The 7,224-nt window shown below is 40.6% G+C and overlaps 1 pseudogene; it reads right to left on the reverse strand.

The window, feature by feature from the left end:
• Positions 1 to 4,107: 4,107 nt before the first annotated feature.
• Positions 4,108 to 6,379, reverse strand: LOC143888080 (AAA-ATPase At2g46620 pseudogene; annotated as a pseudogene).
• Between the last annotated feature and the right edge of the window lie 845 nt (positions 6,380 to 7,224).

A 7,224-nucleotide genomic window follows, 5' to 3' on the forward strand; every position in this document is an offset into this window, starting at 1 on the left:
CAATGTAAATGAGGGTTATGATCAAGCTGCTACATGCTGTCCTGACAGCGTTTCTTGGATTTTAAGTGAGAAATTCATGTTTTAAAAATCTCTCCTGCATCCTGAGATTTCTAAAACCTGGAAATATAGGAGGATTTGCTACTCTCTTGCTGACGGAAAGAAGGGCGAGAGGTAAAAAACGAGTCAAAAACGACAACGTGTCCCTTCTTCTCTTTTCTCTTAGGTACAATTTTGAAGAAATCTCGGATTCTATGGATACACGGATTTTAGAATCCAGGTTTTTAGTTTGAAAGCAGTGTAAAAGAGGGCTCATGATCAAGCTATTGTATGTTGTCCTGACGTTTCTTTGATTTTAAGTGAGAAATTCAAGTTTTAAAAATCTTTCGTGCATCCTAAGATTTCTAAAACCTAGAAAATAGGGGAGGATCTGCTACTCTCTTGCTGACGAAAAGAAGGGCGAGAAGTCAAAAACAAGTTAAAATCGACAGCTAGTCCGCTTCTTCTCTTGTCTATTAGCTACAATTTTGAAGAAATCCCGGATTCTAAAATCAGGTTATCCAAACGGCCCCTGAAGTTTCAGTTGAAAATTATGATGGAAATTATATAAAATCACAGAAATGTATAGATACGTATGCAAATGATGAATTTTAATGGAACTTCAGGAAATGCTAGAATAAGCGCACACGCATTTAGAAACTATCACATAAGCAAGACAAAACATTCGTAATATATTTAGTATAAAATGGATGGCTAAAAAAGTTTAACTTTTACAACAGAAAAATTTGTGCTAAAATAAACATTGTTAGAAATACTTCCTATTTTATGCCAGATTTTATAGAGCACATAGAAATAGTCACAAAATATGTAGAGTAAAATTTTACCTCATCAAATCTTGTCCAGTGTCCATTTGCGCTAAAAAAGAAATGTAACCAATGGCTTTTGTCTTGCTGCTTAAAACCGCGGCTTTACTAGGTATTTTTCTTGGTTTTGGGGTGCCACGTTAGCTATTATGGATGTTTGGTTGCCAAACATTACCAGGAGACTACTTACCCTTTCGACCCAACTAGCATCTAACTAATGCAGCTTCTTCTAAACCTTGCTTCCCAGAGGTACTTCTTGAACTTGACTTTTACCACATTTATGAGGCTAGAACGCGGATCCGAATGTCATGCATAAGTCCAACCAAATACCGTTGGAAGTTCCTTAATCCATAAAGCCTTGTTTAGTGTCTTCCAAAAAACCTCCATTTGTCAATTTTTAGAGTGTTTTTTCTTATGCAGGTGATGCCGGTCAAGATGGGATGAAGATGATGTAGGTCAATCACCTCATCATGTTGTTTGACATCAATTGTCTTGATTTCACATGGACGCTCCTTTTCCCCTTTTTAATCAAAATTTGCAGGGGATGGATCTAAAATCCAATGTGATTGATGAGACGATCTTAACCGTTGCATTAGGAAAAGTGACGAAGGACTTAGAGATGTATTCAAGAAATGATATCTGCACTCTCTTATTTATTGTTAAAGCCAACTACAATTCTTCAAAATTTTGAGTTTTTACATGGTGAACGAGTTAGGGTCATCCTATGAAAAAGATTAATTGGGCACAAATGAATGGTTAAAATCACCCAAATATGCAAGCCCCGGAACTAAAAAACTGTAATCACTTCCATTCACATTCACAATATGAAAACTCATTTGGAGTTGGGGCTCTAATAATTAATGTTGGTGGAGGACAAGTGATACATCCGCCCCTTTTGATTACTGGGACACCCAAGGCTAGTGTACGTGGCAATCAGCCCCATTGAATCCTTCTGACAGGAAGTACATCAGCCCTTCGCAGTCATTGATACACTGCTACTGGGTATCCCAAGTAACCAAAAGGGGCAAGTATATCACTTCCATAATTGTATATAAGGTATTAGAGGGTAGTTAATTATTAAATGGGTGTTGTCCATCACCACACCCTTACACCTAGAAACATTACCATTCTTTCGTTGAATTCATTGTTCTTACTTTGCCCATGTTTCTGGTGCATCAGGTTTAATACTTATCTGTCTGGCAAGAAAAAACTTACGACCTCCTACACTGACCGCTATTGAGGCACGAGTATAATGCACCCTTAAAAGCTAAGCTCTTAAGGGGAGGGTGTCTAAGTCCTTATAAGCCCTTCCACATCCATCCATTTTTCCTTATGAACGCTTCCCCAACAACTGTTGGGCAAGAGTCTCTCATTATTGCCCTACATGTATTTGTCATTGGTACCACTGCCAAATGTTGCGACCACATCAACAAATTCTACTAAAGTGACTCAATAGCATTTCTTATATATACATGTATATATAGTATGTACTTTGAACAACATTATTGTTAGAAGGTACGTTCTTATATCTTATATAGCCGCATTTTTGTATAAGTACAAAAAAATTAGAGAATATCAATAATACTAGGGGTGCAACTCGGGTCGGGTTGGGTCGGGTTGAGGCCAACCCCATTTTTCCAACCCAACCCGACTGGACTCAACCCGACCCAACCCGATTTCACCATTTGTTTTATTTCTCCATTTTATTCTTGTATTTCCATCTCATCCTAGTCATTAGATGTTCCCCAACAAGAACCACTTAGGGTTTCGGGTCGGGTCGGGTTGCCCGACACCCCAACCCGACCCAACCCGATTTCCAATTCGGGTTGATTTTTCCCAACCCAACCAAACCCGATTTAAAAAAAAAACCCAACCCAAATTCGGGTTGAACCCGACCCAAGTTGCACCCCTAAATAATACTAGTCCGAGCAATAAATATTATAAGTTTATGGACCATTACTTACCAGCGAATATCAATTATCCTAATCCGAGAATATCAACATTATTGTCCGAAGGTATGTGTATAAGTACTAAAAATTAGAGAATATCAATGAGCCTAGTCCGACCAATAAATATTATGAATTTATAAACCATTAATTATCAGAGCCACAACTAAGATCGAAGATTGCTCTTACGAAAACAAGGGAGTGCAAGCTAGTATCATCTCCCCTTGAAAAGTGTCATTAACATTTGATTAAAGCTTGGAGCAAAAGTAAGAAAGGAAAACATCCCATCTCTAAATAATTCAAACTCTATCATCAGCAATGATGAGAGATAAAAAAAGGGTGGGCTCACTTACTGCCTCTGCAAACGACCTTTGCAGAATCCCTCCCTCTCTCTCCTACTTGTTAGCACTACCTTTTCTTTTCTTTTTTGTCTGAGTAAACTGATAAAAGGTGGGTTGGGAATCGGGATTTGTTTGATGTGGGCATCTCTCCTACATTTCCCATAACCCACATGCATCCAAACTCCCATCTTGGAAGTTTCTCCCCGCTATTTTATCCCCCAGCAATGAACGGGAGTCGACCCCTGCTACACTCCAATACCCACAACAAACCTACAAAAATAACTGGTCACTCCAACCCAAGCCAGAGATACCACCCTTGACTCCTGACTCGCGACTCGGGCTAAAAGGCTGAACCAATGACCGTGCCAAATACAATCCTCTCTCTCTCTCGGGAGTTGATAATGACACCCCATTGACAGCCCATCCCCTACAGTTCATCACTTCTCTTTAGCAGTATGTAGTTCGAAATAAAGAGAAGGTGAATGATATCGGCCCTCTCTTTGTTGTGATGATCATTATTTTTAAACGGTGTACTTATCTGGTTGGTTGTTGGTCGCTTGTTGGGAACTGTAACTCTCTTGCGTCATTTTCCATAGAGAAGTGTAAAAATAAAGAGAGGTGTGTCGATATCAAAACATGAGGATGGGGAATCATCTTCCTTTTGTTTTAATGTACAAGAAAAGGTTCGGCCAGACACAAAATTAAGGAATAATTATGGTTGCCAGCTATTTTATATCAAAGAATAAAAAGGGTAGGTGAAAAAACCCCACCGTTTGAACTTTGAAGGCTTTAAACTTTTCAATTAAGGCTATTGATTTACCATGCCTCAGGTGGGCCCACTTGATGAACAGTTCAGATCTTCTTAACCTCATTTTGTAGCATCATTAGTGTCCCCCTAGCACTAACGCTAGACATTAGCTGTAAATGACCAAAGGACTTAGAGAGGCCAAAAGACATAAATAACCCCTGAAACAAAGAAATAAAATTCGAGAAAAAAAGAACTTTCAATGCTTTTTTCTACATAGTTCTAAGGGTAATGTGGCAATTTACAGGGCCGTTATACCAATCAGCGCACTTCATCTTCTAATTCCCAGCCCGCCCAAAAAATATAAGTAGATGATATTTTCGCCCCCCTGTAGAATAATACACCCCCTGTAACGTGAATTGTGGGCAGACTCTAACACTTACGAGGGGGTGTATTATCCTACATGGAGGGCGAAAATATAGTCTCCCAAAATATAGTAAAAAGAAAGGAAAATCATGAATCGTGTCTTGACTGTCACCCAACCATATATCGGTTATATCTCCCACCCGATATCTGCGATAAAACGAAACGAATCGCATCGTATCGTATCGTATCGTATCGCTCAATGACCCTCCTTTTCCAACTCGAACGAAGCCCCCTTCCTACCTCCACTGCTCTTCATCCTCAGCAGGCCGTACAACTTCCGAAACTCGCGTACCGTATGAAAGCTCTCCCGGCACAACACCACGGCCGAGTCGGCCGAATCACCCGAGCGTGACTCGTTCTCCGACTCGTTCAACCTTCGCCCCATCTTTCCCGCCCCCCTTCCTCCGCCATTTGTTTGCAACGCGCTGATCACCGATTTCAGAGCCCGACTCGGTGAGCCCCGGTTCACGATCAGAATCTCACCGATTTCGGCCGGGCTCAAACTCGCTCCGGTCTGAAAAACCTCTTCAACGTTAGGAAAGAGCTTGTGATCTTTAATCCCTAGATAACTGCTCGCAAGCGTTTTAAACGCCGAGAAATCGCAGAGCGGGAAATAGATGTGAACGTCTAATCGCCCTGGCCTTAAAATCGCGGGATCGATATTTTCCTTGCTGTTCATTGTAAACACCATCACTCGTTCTTCTCCACAGCACGAGAAAATCCCGTCCATGAAATTCAAAATCCCCGATAAACTCACCTTCGTATATTTCTCGCCGCTGCAGCCGAGAAATCGGTCGAGATCTTCGATCACGATCACCGATCTACTACTCGTCTGTAAAAGGAGCGATTTTAGATCACAATCGTCGGTGACACGTGGCAAATCGACATCATAGATATCGTAACAGAGGAATCTGGCCATGGCGGCAACAAAGCTTGTTTTTCCGGTTCCGGCCGGACCGTACAGTAAGTAACTCCGTTTCCAGACTCGGCCGAGTCGGTGATAGTACTGTTTCGCTTTGATAAATGATTCGAGATCTGATTTCACCTTGTTCTTGATATCGGAATCCATGGCGACAGTATCGAGAGTCGAAGGATGCGTGAACGGAACGGACCTCCACCGGCCTCCGTTTCGGTTCTCTGCTTCAACGTTCGTGAAGATCCTGATCTCTTTTTTTCTCTGCTCGATCTCGTCTGAAATCGATTGGATGTGTTGGAGATAAGGACGAAGGATCCGCCTCTTGTCCTCCTTACGGATCTTCAACACGAACACTTTGCAGCTGCTTTTATCACTTTTCTGTTCGTTTTTCCATGAGATTTTCGCTCCGAGGAAGGAATCCTCTACAATCTGGTTCGCGTCTAGCTGCAGGAAGAACTCGTTCGGCTTTTTCCCGGAGAAAAGGTTCGCAAAATCGGAATCTTCAATCGATGCTAAGGAACTTACATATAAGGAAACCTTTCTGTAAAGCTGATTTTCCTGAAAGCTTTCGTTGTACTCAGGAATTTTGTAAAATTGATAGACGTGAAACCGATCTCCAATCGATCTCCACCATCTTTTAAGAATCAAGAGCAGGACGTTAGCAGAGAGGATTATTCGGAGAACAAAGAAGCCAACGGCAATAGCCGCGAGCAAAAGCCACATATTCGAGAAGATCATGATTCTAGATGCAAAGAAATCGGTTTAGATCGCCGATTTCAGCAGCGAAATCCTCAAGAAGCTTTATTGAAGATCTTACAGAGAGTGTTTCCTTCTCGAAGTAGAAATCATCTTTCCGAGTGCCGGAACGGGAAAGATTCAATTCTAAAATGCGATGAAGAGAGTGCCGAAGAGAAATTCAAGGCCAGAGCTAGAAGCGGACGTTTCTGTATAACATCCTCGATAGTTTCAATCTGAAAAACTCATTTTCAGAATGAGAAAAACAAAGATGGAAAATTCAGAAACGTGGAATTTAAATCTTCCTCGGCCGTCTCGCTCCTTTTTAACAGAGAATTTTCTATTCAAAAGCGGTGAGAGGAGGAGTTTTTTTTGGAAAGCCGGAGCTTTTCTAGTTAGACTTGGAGTCCAGAATTTATTGGACATTATTTACTTGGAGGATATAATAAAGCCACCACCGATGTTGTAGTTAATTACTAAAATAACATCGACTTTAATAGGACAAAACTACCCTCCGAATTATATATGGTTGGCCGTTTGCCTAACATAAGAAATATCCAACCCCTTGTTTTGGTATTTGACGCCCTCTTCTCTCACACGAAATTTTAAGTTGGTAACAGTCAATGGAAACTTATTATTTAAAGACGAGTTGTTTGATGAAGTGGAAATAAGAGGATGAAATACCAACTTACCAAGAAAATGTCTTTGGTTTGACTATACACGATTGAGAAAATGGAAGGTAAGAAAATAATAAAAGGGCAGTGATAAATCGACTCCCCAGTTGGATAAATCGACTCCCCATCTGTCTATCTCTCTCCTCTCTAAAGAGGAGAGAGATAGACAGATGGGGAGTCGATTTATCCAACTCCCCTAAATCTTTTCATATTTTAAAGTTAAATTTCTTTCTGGGATTGCTTCAAACGCGTGAAAGAGTGTTGTTTAGTTGGGAAAGTTATCTAATGTTACATATACACCGAAACTCAGTATAAAACGTCATCATTTCTTTCCAAATCCAACGGACCACGACAACCTTGAAAGATTGTAAAGATATGAAGATGCTATACACCGTGTTTGGGTGTAAGCATTTACACGTTTTGTTAAGGGCGGTTAGATTTTTGTGTAGTTTATTCCAAAACGTTTAGCATGCGTTCGTGGTCATCTTTAGGTTTTTCTTTTAAAAAAGTTAGAATAAAGAGGGGCGAATTAGCGAGTTTTTGAGTGTTATAAACGGCGACCGGGTGTTTTTTTAAGGTTT

This window comes from Tasmannia lanceolata, unplaced genomic scaffold (assembly GCF_043159265.1).
Source record: "Tasmannia lanceolata isolate RefF3 unplaced genomic scaffold, GAP_Taslan_0.1 ptg000012l, whole genome shotgun sequence".
Lineage (NCBI taxonomy): Eukaryota > Viridiplantae > Streptophyta > Magnoliopsida > Canellales > Winteraceae > Tasmannia > Tasmannia lanceolata.